Source organism: Daphnia magna, linkage group LG5 (assembly GCF_020631705.1).
Source record: "Daphnia magna isolate NIES linkage group LG5, ASM2063170v1.1, whole genome shotgun sequence".
Taxonomy (NCBI): domain Eukaryota; kingdom Metazoa; phylum Arthropoda; class Branchiopoda; order Diplostraca; family Daphniidae; genus Daphnia; species Daphnia magna.
In genome coordinates, this window is record NC_059186.1 from 10,538,518 (window position 1) to 10,557,515 (window position 18,998).

Genomic DNA, 18,998 nt, shown 5'->3' on the forward strand with positions numbered 1-18,998 from the left:
CTTTTCGATGCGCATTTCAGTTCTTGCGCCCCCTCCGCTTCGCTCTCTCTCTCTCCGCATTTTCCGGCTCTTCTTTTTCATATTATTCCACTGCTGCCCTCTATTCTCCAGGAGCCCCCCCTCCCTTTGATGTCCTTCACATTTTCAGGGCTCATCTACTATTATATCATAGAGCTATTCAGTTAAATAGCTGGACCCCTTTTCTTCGTCTAGTTGATCCGTTTCAAATCGCCCGCGCATTTCGCCTACAGCCGCGCAGGAAGAATGATTGTGATCATTAGTTTTTAGATCCACCACAAGGTTTAACGGCTTTCCAATGCGCCAGCGATAGCGACCTCATAGTAGAACAAACTAAATTGTAGAAAATAAAAAATAATGTCGCGCTGCGCACAAGTGAACATCCAGTCCGCATCCGTTCTGTTCCACTAAATGTTGTACAAACGTCCGCGTTTATTTAGAGTATATAGAGTTGTTGAAATAAACGAAAACAAAAAAAAAACGAAAAATGGGAGACATTTGAAAAAAAAAGACGGTCACAAGATCCCATCACGCGTGTCTCTGCGTTCATTAATATCCCACCGTCCGGCCGTCAACCGAAACAAAATTTTCAACGAAAATAAATAAATTAAAACAACAACAACAAAAAAGTGCAGCCAAGTAACGCATTTCTGTTAAACAGCAATAAACCATTTTTTTGTTTTTTGTAAGAAAATTTAAATGAGGAAGGTGAAATCACGGGGCTTGTAATAAATCAAGCAGCTGCCACTTAATACACACACATTTTTGTGTTGCGTTGTTTGATTTCGCCGCCTTCCCTCCCACCACTTTTCTTTTTTCTTTTTCGCACATATTGAAAAATCATAAAGGTAAACTGAAAAATGGCGTGAAATCTTTGTCAAGCGGCTCTCCCCCCGCTGTTGTTGACGTCCCAAACGAACTGCTTCTCATTTCCATAAAACATGAATTTTCATTCAATACGAAGAATTGTCAATTTGATCATTGGAGAAAAAAATAAAAATATGAAAAAAAAAGCCTCGGTTTTCGATCGCAGAGAAAAACAAACTGACGTCAGTTGGCGATTGAGCTTTGTGCGGTAGTAGTTATGGCACATATACACGGAGTGAGAGAGAGAGAGAGAGAGAAAAAGAGCCAAATCTATAGAAAGCAATCTATTGACGACGACGGACGACGGCCAAAAAAGAATAAGTCTGTGAGAGAGAGAGAGAGAGAGAGAAAACCCCGTGTGTGTGTGTACTGTCCGGACTACCGGCCATAAATTTCAGCATTCGCGTCCACTTCTTGTTCGCCCTGACACGGACGCCATAAATCCTCGTGTCCGGAGAGCCTTATTCTCTCTTCTTTCTCTGAAAGGATTCCTTATACTTCTCTTCTTTTTTTTTTCCTTTTTTTTTCCCCGTGTAGTATGTTTGGGTTTTTGCTGCTGCACAGCAGCTAGCCTACACAACTGGAAGAAGAAGAACGGAATATATAAGAGGAAGAATGGATAACAAGAAAGATAAAGAAAAAATAAAAATACAAGACGGCCATGACTTTTCTTTAAACGCAGCCGGGTATACACAGAGAGAGAGAGAAAAAAAAAAAACTAATACCTTTAGGAGAAGGGGAGGAAAAAAAAAAGAGCCGGACAATGTTGGAAAGAATTTTGATGGAAATGCCAAGCATAGTGTCACCCGCAAAGTCGATTTTCTTTCTTTCTTTTTTCTTTTTTTTTTTTTTAACGATGGTCACGGCCAAATTCATGAGGATATCGGTTCTGATGCTACGGTATTATCACGAGGGCCTATAATAATAAAAAGGCGTAGAGGTACAACGGCGAGCATCTGACGATCCATCATCGTATGGGGGAAAAAAGATACGATAAAAAAAAATTTGATCGAAATCCTCGATATTTGCGCACCAAAGTGCCATCATGAAAAAAGAAAAAGTAGATCCGATAATTTAAATTATACGCGATCACAATATTTAAAAAATGAAAAATGAACACGAAATTTTCGTAAGTGTTTCTCCTGCTGCCGCAGTGTTTGCAAGGCAATCCATCAAGCGAAAAGTTAAGAGAAAAGGGGAGGAATAGAAATCGTATGTAATCAGAACTTGGAAGAGCAAGTCGATTGGATTGGGGAGAACTCCCGTTTCATTTAATAAATGAGATTTCCGGAGGGCGCCAACCTCCGAATTCAATCCGCCAGAGTGTGTCTCTACACTGATGAACCCTCCACAAATTGCACGTGGCGTGTTGTAAATAGTTAACACACACACAAACTCTGAATTAAGTGGCAGAATACGAGGAAGAAGAGGCCAGCCAATAGAAAAAGCAGAATCCTTTTTTTTTTGTTTGCTTTTGTTTTCACTCAACCAATGTAGATCGTTAGTGGTTTATAGAGAACAACTCACTAAGGAAATTACGGCCTTGTGATTGCACTTGTATCGCTGCTGTTGCCAGTGACTAAGAGCGAGTGAAAAAAGGGAGGGTTGTAGTAGAGAAGGATGGCTGTGATGGATGGCAACGTCGACGCAGCATCCATTTCACTTTCTGATTAAATGCCGTTAACCTATCCACGAGCCAATCTCGTGTTGCAGCTCCTTTAAAATGAATGACTTCATCTTATACAGCAAAATCCGCCGCCCATCCTGTTACACTTCACAGGGTGGGAAAAGTGACACACACACACACACACAAAAAAAAAATCCAGTCAGCACATCAATCTAAACATTTTTTTTTTCTTTTGTTTTTCTATTATAAGAAGAAAAAGGAAAAAAAAAAAAAAAAAAAAATCTTTTAACTGGTCGTAAAGTCATTTATGAGGTGGAGGAAGTTGCGCGTTCAGGGGGTGAAGGCCTCCCACTCTCAAGGCTTATTTTTCTGTCCTTCTGTTGCTGCGCTGGAAAACGATTGGCCTGGCGTGCAAAAGACACTGACTAATACTCAACAGGCTTTTTCTCATTCTTGTGTTGGCTGAGTAGCTTCAACGCGCTACGACCCCCCTCCATGAACGAAAGATGCAAGTCTATTCGACGCGCAACTGTTTTTTCCAAACCCACATACATTTAAATATAACAAACATTTTCCTGCCTGTCTAACGAAAAAATTAACTGACAGCATTTAAATGTATACAAGTGAACGCGGTAAATCATGTAGAAAAAGAAAGAAAAAAGTATCATTCAACTTACCGCGATCTTCACCTCAGGTTCGAGAAGATAACGACCCGCACAAGGTCCGTGTCTCTTTTTTTGTGTGTGTGTGTCCTCCGATAAGAAATCCATTGGCAATCGGCACAATTTAAGAGAATCTGTAACAAAAAAAAAAAGAAGGAAAGAAAATGAAGACATTTTTTTTTTTTTCATTTCTAGTCTTAACATGAAAGATATTGTCCATTTACTATATGCATGCGTGTGTGTGTGTGTATAAAACTAAATCTATCGGATGCAAACAAAAAGAAGGATAGCGGGCCAGACGGAGGGGGTAAATCGCCTCCGTCTCTCTCACTGGATGAAAAAGCGACGCGTTTCCTATTGGGAGAGAGAGTACAACCATTTTCCATATAGAATAATAACACACACACACACACAAAATATATATATATATCTAAAGAAAATTGTGTGTGTCTGAGTGAGTCTCTCTTTTTTAACTTGGCCCAACAGTTTCTTACAGACATAAATAGCAAAGGCAGGGGATGTATACAGCGCAAATGACGCTCACTTTGTCTCTTAAACGACATCTGCCAAAGGGAAAAGAGGGAAATTGGAGAGAAGCAAAGCGACAAAGTGCCGCTCTTGCAGCAAAATAAAAAAAAACTCTTCTAAGAATATTTGAAAGCACACGCAGACACACACACAAAAAAGATTCTAATAGTATAGCGCAACTTTCAAAATGGAGTTTACGCTTTTTATTTTTCCATATCGGTACTGTAACACGACCCCGAGAATTGACGAGTTCATTTTCTTACACCGTTTGCGCAAAAGGAATGCCACTCTCCTGGTATAACAATCTGTTTTTAAAAAATTAAAAAATAAATTAAAGTCTTGGGGAGATAAAGGAGTAGAGCCAATTATATGTAGCGCATTTATGTCATCAGCTCTATAATATATGCGTGAAAACAAAGTAAAAAAAAAAAAATGAAACACACAAACAGCTGGGCTAAGTCCGTCATCGTTGAGCAGTCGCTTAAATGAATACCACACACGCACGCATAGCCAACGGGCGCGGACTGAAAGAAGACGGGGGGGAAAATGGTGGAAAGCCAACCCGTTTGATGTTTGAATACACCCCCGTGTAATTTTCAAATGAATGCAATCAGCTCCTGAAAGTGTACAACGTCAGCTCAAAAAAAAACAAAAAACAAAAACAAAATTAACTCAAAAGTGGCCCTATTTTCCAGTCATTCTCATTTCTCGCAGATGATCATCATCATATCGTAAACAGCATCTAACACAAATACCGAGGTGAAGGTATTTTACACTAGACAACAGCACGTCTAACTGCGTGCGTCACATATTCGGTGAGAAACACAAGAGAGAGAGAGAAAAAGGAGGGAATGATTTACGACTTAACGTTTTTCAATCGACGCGCATCATTCTCTCCTTGGTGTCTCCGACCATTTCTTTTTTAGGTTTCTACTTCTTTCCGGCGAAATAAATCAAAAAGAGAGAGAGAGAGAGAGAGAGAGAGAGAGAGAAAGAAAAAAGAAAAACAGAAAGAAATAGAGCCCAGCTCGTTGTCGTCCAATTAAAACATAAAGAAAAGAGACAGCACGGGCCAGCAGGGGTCGTTGGGGTGCCAAAGGGGTTGAGCTAGGAACGACACATTGTCTAAAGGACGGACGACGCCATTACCATCAACACACAAGGTGTATAATGAAAACACCAATATCGTATTAATTAAAGCACCGCTCAATTCAAATATTTAAACGTTTCATTTTAATTTGGTTAAAAAAAAAAAAACAACAACAACTAGGCCTAACAGGAAAACCCTCACATTTTGCCATAAAGAACATAAGCATTTAACAGGCCATTTGAGGCCCGTTATAAAGTCATCTAAAATGGAGCACCAAATGAACATTTGACAAAAAGATTGGGCATTATCATTGGTGAGTTACGTAGCGTTCCAAGTGAATATATACGTACACGGTTTACAAGATTAAGTACAAGCTGTTTCCGTATCGAACAACATAGACTGGATACGGGCAACACGTTGGTCGTCAATTAAGGTAACAACATCGTAAACGTCGCCACCGACTTAGTCGCAACCAGAAAGACTCTCAACGAATCTTTCCGCTTTCGGAGTTTACGACGCCGTTATTCTCGACGTACACACCCAAACGGGGTGGTTAAGGCTTTATGGACAGTAACTTGCTTTGTTGTGACACGACGGCAATCTTCCACCATTTTTATTCCGTGTCAAAGACAAACGCGCGCATTGTTTGCATTAAGTCAGATAACTAGTCGTTTGAATTTGGCGCCTAATTTTTTTGAAAAATTCCATCTTTGAAAAGCTGTGGTTATACGCGCAATTCAACGACGCAGTATCGATGAAGAGAATCGATCAAAGATAATTTAACACTCCCTTTTCTTTGATACTATTACCAGAAATATAATTATTGGCTTCTCTCTTGCATACCGTGTAATGATTTATTGACGTCTATTTTTGGTAGCCAACGAGTTGATGATATTATTCAGAAGTTCGTTGTGTGCTGTTGCCAGCCGAGATAACAAAAAATAAAGAGAGAGAGAGAGACAATGCCAAATAAGCCAGAACCAGAAGACATGATAAATATGCATAGGCGTTTCAGCAGCGGTTGCACTTCCTGTCTTCCCCTTTTGTTTTTTTTTTGTTTTTTTGCCTGAATTTCTATTTCTTGTGTGTGAAAGAGAGCGTACACGTGTGTATCTCATTTCTTTTTTCAAAGTTTCATTTTGACGCCTTTTTCACGGTCGACGTGAAACAACAGAAGCAAACGATTTGCTTGGCTGAATTCTTTTGTATTAAAAACAAAACAAAACAAAAAACAAAAAAGGGCGGAGATTGGGAGATTCCAATGAAATATTTAATGACTATAGACTTTTATTTTTGGGGGGATGTGGGAGGTGTCAATAATAAATGGCCGTGATTCACGTTGCGTCAAACAGAAGCTTGCGGCTATCCAAACTCTTTGAAATGTGTATCTCTTCTTTATTCATGGACCTATATACCTCCACCCAAAGACTATTATCATTTACTGCTTTAACTGTTCAATCAATAAATCAAGTCGGTCGTCGGCTACGATTGAACTGAATGACGCGTTAGCTGCTGCACGTTCACCATCGGCTACCTACATTTCGTTTGTTTAGGCCATCAATATTCAAACGGGAATCACGAGAAACGTTCCATAGACCTTTGTTTTTCTTTCATTCTATTCGTTGACTTTTTTTAAGGAAATAAAATTCTTGCCGTCTTGAAATGGCAATGACGGCACAGCGTGTCGACCTTCACGTGTTCCTCTTTTAACTTTTGGGAAGGAACTGGGAGGATAAAATGTTGTTTCTTTAAGTTTTTGCAAGCTGGGCTTATTTTTTTCCGGCGCGACTGGCCAAAAAAAAAAATAGTCAAAAGAACTCAAAGAAAACTCGGGACAGACTGCGCATTTTAGGGCCATTATAAAACGATATGAAAAATCCGCTGTTGGCTCTTACAACAACAAACGCAAAAACTTGGAAGTTCAGGCAGTGTTGTAAAACTGACAAGCCTTGTTTTTTTTTTGGAACACGGCGGTCCACTCTTGTCTCCTGTTTTTTTTTTTTTCTCCAATACGTTTCGGTTGTAAAACGATTTTTTACGACTCCCCAAAACCTAAAAGCTGTTCACCGAAGAGAGAGAGAGAGAGTACAAGCTCCTTGAATTATATTTTTTATTATTATTTTCAAAAAGGGGAGGATGTCAAATGTAAAACAAGAAAAATGCAAAATCAAAGCTTTCCCTTTCACTAAACCAATATTCAATTCTGAAATGCTCTCAGAACAAAAACAAACAAACACAAAAATATTTTTTATCTCACATCGAATTGCGTAATAAAAAAAATAAATATGCAAATTTTGGTTTCCTCAACTTCTGGAAGAATTTCACCATAAAAAAAACAAAACAACCTCACATTTTGACTGGACAACAACCAAATATAGAATAAGCTCATAGTTTAGATGACGATGTACGTGTGTGTGTGACTAATCGATCGACAATGATCCGTTACGCTTTGGAACAAGAACGGCCCCCCCCCCCCAAGCCAACAAAAGTCTGCCTGTGCACGCGTGTGCGGCCCAGCCCGCCTACTACTGCTCGGCACGCAAAGTCTGCTGTTGTATGCCATTTAATAAATCAATATCCATATAATGAGTTATGGAGATGAAAGAGAAGAAGAGAAAATGCTGTCCCGAATTTTTTCTGCTCCACCAACAGCGCATCCTTCCCTCTTCTATTTCTCTATCGTATTTTCCCATTTTTTTCCTAAACAAAACCGAGAAAGAAAAATATAATAGTCACGCTCTTTTTTTTTTTCTTCCTTTTTAGACACCACCCCTCGACGCTGCTTCCTGTCCTACACTCGCCCTTTCTCTAAATATACAAGTTAATATACAATACGGACATGTATAAGGGCCCTCTATCGTCAGCTTGGTATTAAAACACAGTTTGCGTGGAGAAAAAGGGGGACTGTTTGGCCAGTTGGCTCACGTCGCCGTTATTACATCGACCACAGATGCACTTGATCGCCATCTCCTCCCCTCACGTCGCATCTTGTTCGGATATCATCTCCATGTGAAAAGCTAAACATCCAAGAGAGAAAGAAAGAAAAAAAAAAAAGGGAGGACCTATCAAGTTGGTCATCCGATCAAAACGCTGGCGGGAAATCCTGGATATTAAAATAAATTGGGGATTTCGTTTCACGTTCAAAAAGCCAAAAAACTTTTTCTTGTCCCTTAAATATGATTTCATTTATTTAAAAGGAAAACAAAACAAAAAGTGTCAACCTTGGAGTATTTGATTCGCGTCGAGATTACTTCCTTGTTGTAGATTAAATAACACTATTTTTTATTTATTTATTTATTTTTTTTAGATATTGATTCCAGTCGAAATGATTCATAACCAACCGGCCAACGTCGCCATAAATCTTTTTTCAATTCTTTCTCTTCTCCATTTTTTTTTTTTTAAGAAATAACAAACGTACTGCGTACCCTTTACATAGTTTTCTGTTGTTGTTTGTCCCACCCCCCACCCAAATGCCATTCCGGTGCTGTATGGTGAACCCACATAGGACGTCACTTCTTGAAAACTCCCCTCCCCCCTAAAAAAAAAAAGAGTAAACGAAATTTCAAAAAAAAAAAATAAATTAAAATAAATTGTCCGTGTCATCAATCTGGCGTTAGGTGGCAGTCCTCCACGAACGTTTGGGGGTGGGGGGAGTACCTGTTTTGCGTGTTTCCAAAAGTTCTCCTCCCGAACGTATAAAAGTAAGATGCGTGTTTGAATAAACGATGTACAAGAAAAGAAAAAGGAAAAAAAAAAAATATCAAGAAACACTCGCTGATGATGAATGATTTCGATTTTGAACGCAGTCGGAGACAAAGTCGTCCTCGCAGGATTGGACGTCCGGGCTGGCCCAATCGTTCCATCCTTTTTGGCGTTTAAAGAGTATAGGGTGGGAAAAGTACAACGGCAAGCTAGGCTCTCCTGTATGGAACAGCACGGAGAGAAAAGAAGAAGAAAAGAAAGAGAGGCAAACGAGAAGACGAGGAAAAAGTACTGTACACGAAAGAGAGTGGAGAGCGATTTTTCATCGTCGCACACACAGAGGGCTCTTATATCCATGTAGAAAACACGGACCTCTTTTATTTTTTTTCATTCGGGGTCCATCATCAATCGCTGCCACTGGTCCCCCCCCCCCTCCCTTCTTTTGGGTGCTCGATGCGCGACTGGTCCGACAGCACAAGAAGAATTTGCTAATCCGCTCTGTGAAAGATCCGCTTTTTTTTTTTTTTTTAACTCCGTCCCCTCCGACACGTAGCCAACACCCACACACAATGTTTTTCCCTTTTCAAAGGAGGAGGGCTGTTAGTGCTGGACCTTCCAGCTTTTCCTTCGTCACACCACCAGTCGGCTGTTTCTGCCCTTCAAGTTTCTTATTTTTTTTCTTTGGAAATTCTCATTCGTTATTTAGAATGAAAAAAAAAAAGATTTCAGTTTGACCGTGCTGGAATAACACAAGATACTAGTCGAGAAGGGGGGAAACATAGGCTGGACTGTACGGCAGGGAAGTAGAAACGCAAAAGGCAAATCGGGCGTCGGGAATGAACAGTGTAGTCTCAGGAGGATTTGAGCGCTCTCGTGTAACTCGACCTCCTGCTTACAACAACAACGAAAATGGGATTCCTTTTCGTTATTTTCTTTTTTGTTTCAATCAGTGGCTGTAACCCGGAGACAAAAGAACGATAAGGTTTGAATAATACACTAGTTTTAAATTATTACTGTATGTCAGCTGATGGTTCCTTTTTTTCTTTTGAAACACCTCCCTCAACTCCCGAAACAAACAACACAAAAACAATCGCCTCCTACTTCCCGCTGCGGTTTTCTCTAAAGTCTCTTTCGTGAGTTTGGAAGCGCCTCCGGAGCAATCACGACGCTGCACACGCCGACGGTGATGACAGAAACAAAACAAAAAACAAAACAAAAGAAGATGACACGCCAAGATATCCGTAATTCTACTGGTCTTCTTCTTTTGTTGTTTTTGTTTGAACGAATAGAGTCGTCATTTCTTGCACACGAAAGAAACACACAGCTCGGCTAATTGGTATACTCTTCCACCACCATCGGCATCCTCGGTCCCTGCCCACCCTTTTCTTCAATGGGGGACGAAATGTTTTATAGTTGTTGGTAGTAGAATAGTAATAGTTAGAAGGCGGTTTGTCGCTTCTTTTTTTTGTTGTTTCGTTTTCTAAATCGTTTTATTTATTTTTCTTTTCTTTCCTAGGGGCGGCCATTCCGCGCTTTTTTCCTTCTTCTTGCGGTGTCTCTCGGTATCTACAGGCCTCGGTAGCGCACGTTCCAACCGACGAGTTTACGATGACAGCAATGGCCCATTATCACGTCGTGAAAGAAAAGAGTAGACACACAGTAAAAAAAAAGAAAAGAAAAGGGGTCGGCGAGAACGGGGTCTTTTCCCCTTTTTTTGACCGCCATCTTGGCTATATGACCCTATGACGTCACGAGTCGAACTGAGTCTACCTAACACCATTCACCAACTTGGGTAGAGGAAATTCTCCATAAAAACTCGATGGAGACTGTAGAGAGAGACGATTGGACGCAACACCTTTTTTTTTTATTGGTCCCTTATCATAACTGTGTGCGATGGCTCCATAAACTGGCAAACCACATCGGTTACGTAACGTAACCGTCAGCTATATTGCATCTATATAACTAGTCAGTGGTGGCTATAAAAAAAAAGGACGGACTTCATGAAGAAGGCCAGCTAAAAAAAAGAAAACAAAAGAGATATCCAAATGACGGTGTTTCCCCGCGACCTTGTCCTCCATTTTTTTTTTATTGCGTTTCGTCTTTAAAGGGCGAAACCACGTGGACTTGTCACAAGAATTTCTCCGCTTGACACATCATTCGTTAAACGATATCGTTACGCAACAAAGTTAAAGGGCCAGCCATCCGATAAGAAATTGCACACACACACACACACACACACATTCTTCAAGAAGCCTAAACTTGATCGTTATAGCGTTACATTTCTTTACAGGTTAAAATAGATCCAGATGTAATTTTGTCTCACGTCTTTTATTTATTTTTGTTTCTAATATTTTTTGTTGTATCCTCGTGCCGGGCAGGGATTTGCAGAGAGCCGAGGATGAAGGACGAGACTTATAACTAGTTCAGCTAGCGGCCACCACAACTGCGGGGGGAGGAGATGAAGATGGGGCTGTACATACACGATCGAACCCAACATCCGCAAGTCCCTCCGCGTTGGATGCGCTCAACGGAGGCCGGACGAAAATACATCAGGACGGCTACTTTTCAATGCGAGACGTCGCCAGGGAGTCGTAAATTCACCGCCGTTTAATGAGCTCGAAATATGTGGGCATCTGCAGAAACGAATTGGTTTTGTTTTTGTTTTTTGTTTTTTGTCTTTTTTGGAACAGGAAAAAGAAAGCGACGCGCAATGACACGATTCTTGGCTTCTGTTATACGCTTTGCTTTTCAAGTTATTTCCGATTCACATATATTCGCACATATACCCCACACCATTTACTGTGTTTTGATTCGAAGGCTTCGTGTTGTTTTTGTTTTACGAAATTTTCAAACTTCTTACGTGGGCTGAAGGGAACTTTGACATCTCGAATTCTAACAAATGTTTACTTACAATACCGCCAGAAAGCAGGTTGAAAATCAACAAAATGGTATTAAATTTGGACAACAGATAGCGTATGCTGTCAGAATCCCGAATTGATTCTCCATTTTCCCATTCAATGTGAAGTACTAAAATTTGAAATTAATTAATCGTTAAATTCAAAGCCACTAGTATTTTTGTTTGCCACAAAAAGCCCAACTGATTGTCCGTAAGACTGAATAAAAAATTTTTGTCAAAACTTTACGTTATCTCAAATGTAAAAAATAAACGCACAAGAAATTGAGTACAGTCGACGGATCGACCGCTAGATGGCTGACGGATCAGACTTTCTTTTTTTTTTCTTTTGGAAAATGACAAATTTCTCAGGTCCAATAAGCGACGGGCTATAAACAATTTTCCCGCGACCGAAACCTGTTCCGTTTTTCGTTCGTTCTGGCGATTGAATCACAATCGTCATCGTCCGAGACAAATCCCGTTTGTCCTTCTACGGTGGTACTGCATCGGAATTTTAGTAATTACTCGCGTCTAAAGTGTTTGCGGAATGTTTTCCCAGTCCTATCTGTTCCAGAGTTTAGTTGGACGAAAACGAAACGGAATGTGGACAATGTCGAACCCATCATTTCGATAAAAGAAAAAAAAATAAATAAATAAAGAAAATAAATAAATAAATAAATAAAAAGGCGACAAAGAAACTCGCAATACACTTAGAACTCGAATGAATGGAATTTTCTTTCCTAACCACCCAGGTAACACTGATAAAAACATCCTCCCACGAATGCAACAAATCAAAACCCACAACCAGTAAAATCAACTTCTATTTTCTCTTCTAGAGGCCTACTATTCAATGCGCAATATTTACGGACGGCCCTTATTCCCAAAACATTCGCAAATCCAACCCCCCAACCCCCCACCAACCCCCCCTCTCTTTCTCTTCTTTTCGGCTACGCAAAGTTACAGGTAATCAGCAATGATCATCTGCACCGGAGAGGGGGTCTCAGCCTCCATTTCTCGGTATCTTTTTCTACCTTTTTTGGCTCTTTATTGTCCCTCCACTAAAAGTTTGACTCTGCAAGTTGTACATTCCACGGTGATAATTCCATCAAGAGGGCAGATTTTTCTTTTTTTTTTTTTTCTTTCCCTTTTTTTTTCTTTTTTTTTTTTGTTAGGAATCTTTCCTTTTGAATATTTTTTTTTCTCTCGAAGAAAAAAAAAACGCGCGCGCGCGAGCTGGGCAAAGCGCGGCTGCCGAGATGACTTAAACTAATGTGTTTCCTTCTCTTCAGGTTTTTCTTCCATTCTTTTATTTTGTTTCTTCTTCTTCCTCTTCTTTTGTGTGTGTGTGTGAGTGTGTGTTCGTCTTCCCGCTTTCCCATCCAACAGGTTCTATTGGCCGTCCAATGGCACCGCGCGTCACGGCCTGAATTTCCTTCTCCCCATTTTTAATTGCTTCCATGCTATTAGATAGCGCAGCGTGCTAGCATCATTACAAATGGCACACACACACTCAACAAGAGGGCGATCATCCCGCAGGCAAAAAAATAAATAAATAAATAAATAAAATAGCAATTTGATAGTGTTAGAAATAAAAATGCCTAACCAAACAAAAAAAAATTGTCATTCCGTTGCGCGCTATGCATCATCGTGTGTAAAACACACAAGAGACGCCCCGAAGCGCAATGGTATAAAAAGCAAGTCCTCCTGCTGGATTATTAATCGGCTGTGGGTTATTTTCTAGGGCTCGTCCTCCGGGTCTTTTGTCTTGATGAATGCCCCACAGGACTTGTAAATAAGAGGCGGGTACACGACTCGAGGGGGGTATGGTTAGGTGTGTGTGTGGGTTGGTCCGAAAATTCTTTCCCGCGTGACTGTTGGCAACCAAAAAAAAAACAAAAAAAGGAACGACATGTGTCATTTTCTCGAGGTCTGCCGATCTCAACGGGTGGGACATTTTTTTTTCAAAAATGGCGGCGTGGCATTCTTCTTTATTATTAGACTTGGGTATGATTTTGATAGAGAAAATGTCGTCTTAGACAAGACCTTCCCTAATGACTTTTGTTTCACGAGCAAAGACCCTTTTCCCGATTGGCCCGGCCTATCTTTTTTTTCCAGCACTAGGCCCATAACAAACCTAGCGGCCTCGTGTAATTTGCTACCGACGAGAGCTTTGGATCACGACCGAAAAGGGTACAAGTTCCAACAGGATATTGAAGACACGTTTATGACATGTTGAATTTTTTGGGGGGAGGGAAACGTGATATGTTTAGCTTTTTTTTTTTTTCGGTTTCCTATCCTTTTGTTGTTTTGTCCATGAGCTCGGTTGACACAGAGTGTCGTGACAATCTGTAACTTTCGGTCGCCTCGGGACAAAAAACGAAAATCTAGTCGATGAGACATGGCATACACGGCCATCAACTTCTTTTTCGGGTGCATCGGGACGCCACAGAGGGCGTGGCCGTGTCTACACACATACACGAGAAAAAGAAAACGACAACGGGTAGCTCCTTTTGATAAATACAGAAGAAATTCGAGATTCATTCGTGGGCAGAGCAATCATTCTTATTAGCGGCGGCAGCAGCAGCAACGATTCCCGTGAAATTTACAAGAAAATAAGCAAAAAAGAAACATATTTTTGTTTCTTTCAAACATATCGCTTCCTTTTTTCTATCGAAAAGAAACAAAAACCTTGTCAATCGAGCGGGGCAAACCAGGAGCTGGTTATTGATTAACGAGCCCCTTAACAAAAAAAAAAACACACACACACACACACACACAAAAAGATACTCCTAAAAAGGAGTTTGTGTGTTTGGCTCTGATATGCGGTTGGTTTATGATGATCAGCAACAACTAGTTTTTCTCCCTTTTGATTCGCGTCCATCATATTTCCAATCAGCAATACAACGTTTTTTGTTTGTTTTTTTCTTTCTTCTTTCTATGCTGGTTTCATTATCTGAGGGACTTCTAGGAGCAAACACAAAAAAAAAATCAAGCGGACCCGACTTGTATAATGTCTAATAAATAGAGGCTCGCGCCGTGCGCGAGTGCAACGCAGCCGACTGGATGCGGAGAGCGACAGGAGGCCATTCGTCATCCAACTGCAAGTTTCTCCCCACCCAAAAAGCCAGTGAACTGACACGAGATAGTCTATAGCGGCCCTGTACTATTAACACAAAGCCTTCATCCTATTTTTTCTCTTGCTATATAATACATTCCCTGATTTTTTTTTTTTATCGCCCTTTTTTTTCCATGCCGGGTAACACGTTCATTACACAAGTCGGATGTACCAAAAACAAAAAAATACCCCAGACAGACAACAGGAAAGAGAATCGAATGTTGAATGATTGTTTCCCTTATATCAAACAGAACGCACAAAAAAAGGGACCAAATAAAATCAGCGTAAAAGCCAATAGTAAAACAAAATAAAAACAAAGCAACATGGAGTGCAAGCTGCTACCAACAACAGCTCGGGAGAAATAAGAAGGGGAAAAAAAAAAGCAGATCTTTCATTCTTTTATTTCTTTTCTAAAAAAAAAAAACGTTTCCCAATTTCCTTTTTGCTCACGTTTGTACTTGGTTGGTCTATATATGCGCACGATATATATGTATACAAACATCGTCTATAAAGAGAGGAGAAGAAGAAGAAGAAGAAGAAGGGAGGAGCACAAGAGTTTTCTGTTACATTGGGAGATGGAGCCGGAAATCGATCAAGGAGTTTCGAAGCTTCGATTTGTCAATGTCTTCCCCCGGTCGCTGTGTATGTGTTTGCTACACTAGCCGACCGAAAGGTTTTCTCTTCTGCCTTTTTCTTTTATTTTTCTCTCCCTATATTCTTTTTTTATTTTTATTTTTTTATTTATTTTTTATTTTATTATTATCTATGTGCCATGCTGGCGGGAGAAGGAGGAGGATGAAGAGAGGTCGGCCAATCGAAAGCTTAGAAGGCAGGGCCTTCTCTCTTTTATTATTTTTCTCGCTATTTTCCCCTCAGTTATATGGCAATAGTGGAACTCCATTTAAATATAAATAAATCAGATATGGTGGCTGCTTCATTATCTTTCATCTCTTGCAGTGGAGAGGGGGGGTGTGTGTAGCTTAAAGAATTTGATATTTAGAGGGGAGGAATTGATATCGAGTCAACGAGTACGAATCAGAGAGGGAAAAAGAGAAACTATTTTCAGATGAGAGTGGGGACCTCGTTTTGATTGATTTCAAACAGCGTCTACTCGACATCCATTATTGTTTGCGTGCGTGCGTTCCATTTTGGCTCAACGGACAACCCCCCCAACAAATGGTAAAAATATTCAATCACAAGAAAATATGGGGCGAATGCGATAGAAATCGAAAACAAGAGTCAAGTGCTCGACCAGAAAAAAAAAAAAGACAACAGGCAGACACAAAAACGAAAAAAAAAAAAAGTAATAATTAAGATGGCTCGAGCCTGATTTGAAGCAACAAGTCGAAAGAAAATAAGAGAGAGAGGTCCCTCAACGCAAAATAAGTATTCAGATATTTTCAAATAGATTTTTGTGTGCCCCCCTTTATTTTTGTCCTGTGTGGAAAACGAGCGGCAGGGACACCAGCAGACCAATTAGTGCGCAAAATACGGAAAATAAACAATGACTTTATGGCACCTTTTGGCAGCCGAAAATAAAAAATGGGAAGCGAAAAAAAAGATCATCATCAACGAGAGGAGAAAATCCTTTCTTTTCTCAGCAGTAAACACAGTGACAGAGTCATCACAATCTTTAGACAAAAAAAAAAGAAAACAAGGCAAAACAAAAAATTGTGGTGTGCCGTTATTAAAAACAGTCTTCAAATGCGTGAAATTAGAGAACACACAATCATCCAGATTGAACGTGAATCATTTCCCGTTTCTTGTTCCAATCAACAACAGGCTGCTTTTTTCTTTTTCTCCTTCAAAACCTTACTACTATTCGTTATACCATTCGCTAGGGTGATAAGACAAATGTTCTTTAAAACAAACAAAAAATTCAAAACAATTTTCTTTCTTTATTAGATAAACCGATATTTATATAGAGAGGCTTCTTCTTGTCTTCTATTTCATTATTATTCTTTTTTTTTTTCTTCCTATCCTGCCTATTTGTTTTTTAACGAAAAAAAAAATACATAAAAAAGACAAGAGTCCGGCCACCGATTGGATGATGGCGACCGTGTTGGTTGGCAGTACACAAAAACCAAGCCGGTCTCTGTCTTTTTTTTTTTTCTTTTTTCGTTATACAACAACACACACACACACACTCCTCCCATATTCTCCTCTCTCTCTCCTTCTTCTTCTCCTCTTTTTTATTTCCCCATTTTCTGTGTGCTGGGCTGGATGGCTGCCTTGTATATCCTACAGCTGCGCAACGACAGGCGAACGAAAAAAACGCCGGACTGTGATGGATGCGCGTCCCTAGCGCGCCGTCACTGGCACTGAAAAGAACCTGGGCGCAAAATTAATGACGAACGAGCCCAGGCTACGCTGATTCCTTTTTCATTTCTCTCCCTGTCTCCCTTCTTTTCTCGCTGCTGTGAACCCAAACCAACTCTTCTCAATTTCATTTTTTTTTCTCTCTTCTTCTTCTTCTTTAAAATAATTTTTTTTCCGAGTAGTTTCTAGTTATTTTTTAAAGGGGGGAATTTCTAGATTTTTTTTTTCCACATTCTAAATATTCTTTTATTTACTTCTTTATGCGTATAACTTTATTTTTTTTTTTTCCTCGGAGGATGTCCCCGTGTGTGTTTCTACGTCCCCGTGTAAAGAAAAGAAAAACCACCGGCTGTGTCGTTTCCTCCTATTCGAATTATTAATTTTGCTATTTTTACAATTAATTTTTATTTTTTTAAACATACGTTGAGATCAAGAAAGACTACCAAACAGGAGATTCGACAGACACACGCACACAAAAAGAATCGCTTTAAAATGGCTAATTGTACTTGCGCGTCTGGTTCAACTTCTTGCTTGGTAAGTCAATGGACATTTTAAAAAAAGATCAAAGCCAAAATGAAATCAATTACGGAAACAAAGTTTTTTGAGCTTCTCTCTGTTCGTACACTCTTCTCCCGAAAAGTAATCAAAAGAAAAAAGAAAAAAAAGGAAAAGCAGACCATTGATAACAACTAATACTATAATATGGTAATTCGGTCAGATCTTTTTGTTTGTTTTTTTGTTAGTTTGCTATCTCGTTCAATATTTTCCTTTTTATTTTTCGTCTACAAACAAAAATTCAGCAGCCACCGGAAAACATATAAATAAAAAAAAAAAAAACTTGTTCAATCAAGTTTTCATCATCATCGAAAACATGCGCCGAGGAGATAATGATTGATAGGCAGTAAGTGTATAGAAGAAGAACCAGGTTCTAGTTCGACTTTTTCTCTCTCAATTATCAAATCTCGTTTGCGTTCTCCAGGAAGCTTTGAATTCATTTTCACAAACGGGTTAACAACAACAACAACACACAATCTCTTTCTCTCTCTCTCCAATAAAAACACAAAAATTGCAGCCCTTTAAAAACTATGTCAGAAAGAGAAAAGAAAAACGCGGATACTTGATCCTCGTCCAGTATTGTACCGTTCTTTTCCTTCCGCGGGCACAGGTATGTAGGCCTAAGGTAGAGGCTTTATTTTTATACCGTCAGGTTCAAATCTATCCGCCATGCCGCCAGACACACACAGATGCCGGCTCATGGTGAATAGTCGCGGCCGTTTTGATTTCTAATCTAAAGATTCTCCAGTTTTCTTATTTCTATTTTTACGACGGGCCGGTCAATTTTAAATTGCTACTGTTGATGCGCACCGCTTTTGCGCTCCTCAATTGGGCGCGTGGACTCGCAAAAAATAGGGGAAATGTCACAAAAAGATCCTTAGCTTTTTTATTATTATTTTCTTTTCGATAGTAAAAAATATAAAAAATAGCGTAGCTCCTATCAAGTACCGTACACGGAGCTACGATGTGTCGTACGGGTTTAGAGGGGGGAAAGGGTGAACGGTTTTATTTTCCTGGATTAGCATCGATCTGCAAATGTAGCGACATTTCACCATTATTTTTATCTTCGCATTTAGGGAAAATGATGAACAAGGACCACGTCTCACCAATGAATGCTGGAATTCCGTTTCCAGAAAAAGAGCGGCTCCTTTTGCAAGAAGGACAGAGAGGGAGCGGTCAACAAGTCGAGGTGTTAAAAATATCAAAGCAAATTGATTGGAAATAAAAATCATTTTCGAAAAAGATGAAAGTCGTCAATTGACAAGACACACTCGGCGCTATAAATAGGCAAAACATTCGAGTTTTAAAAAATAAGAGTTCCACACAAATTTTAAAAATTAAAAAACAAAACAGAAATCAAATAGAAACTCTGCGAGTGTTGAGTTTCTTCTTCTCCGAAATCAACAACAACAAAATGAAAAAGATGAAAGTTTGGGGCCAGGTGTGTAACGAGTATGCTAGTCGTGAACGGTCTTACTCAACACTTTCGCCTAATGAAAACGCTTTTCTTTTCAAAAAAAAAAGAAACTAATTGGAAAACCAATATCACAATAAACCGGCTTCCGTTTTCAGCAAACATTCGGGAAGGTCTCAAAATAATTCTTCTCCTGATTGACTCGTAC

The 18,998-nt window shown here is 39.7% G+C and overlaps 1 protein-coding gene and 1 long non-coding RNA gene across 14 annotated transcripts in view; one reads left to right on the top strand and one right to left on the bottom strand.

The window, feature by feature from the left end:
- The window catches only part of LOC116923204, a 213,801-nt gene that overhangs the window by 65,384 nt on the left and 129,419 nt on the right, over positions 1–18,998 (bottom strand). For all 12 annotated transcript variants that reach the window (XR_006646703.1, XR_004394424.2, XR_006646702.1 and 9 more), the window contains exon 11: positions 3,190–3,308. The gene's annotated coding sequence lies outside the window, so the exon portion shown is untranslated. The remainder of the gene's footprint in view (positions 1–3,189; positions 3,309–18,998) is intronic.
- LOC116923209 lies at positions 9,005–11,676 on the top strand. Of its 2 annotated transcripts, none has more exons than XR_004394437.2 (4): positions 9,005–9,476; positions 9,620–9,735; positions 10,011–10,802; positions 10,873–11,676. It is a non-coding gene; the product is annotated as an uncharacterized LOC116923209 (long non-coding RNA). The 2 variants fall into 2 exon arrangements; XR_004394436.2 differs by having other exon boundaries at positions 9,012–9,476; positions 10,011–10,784.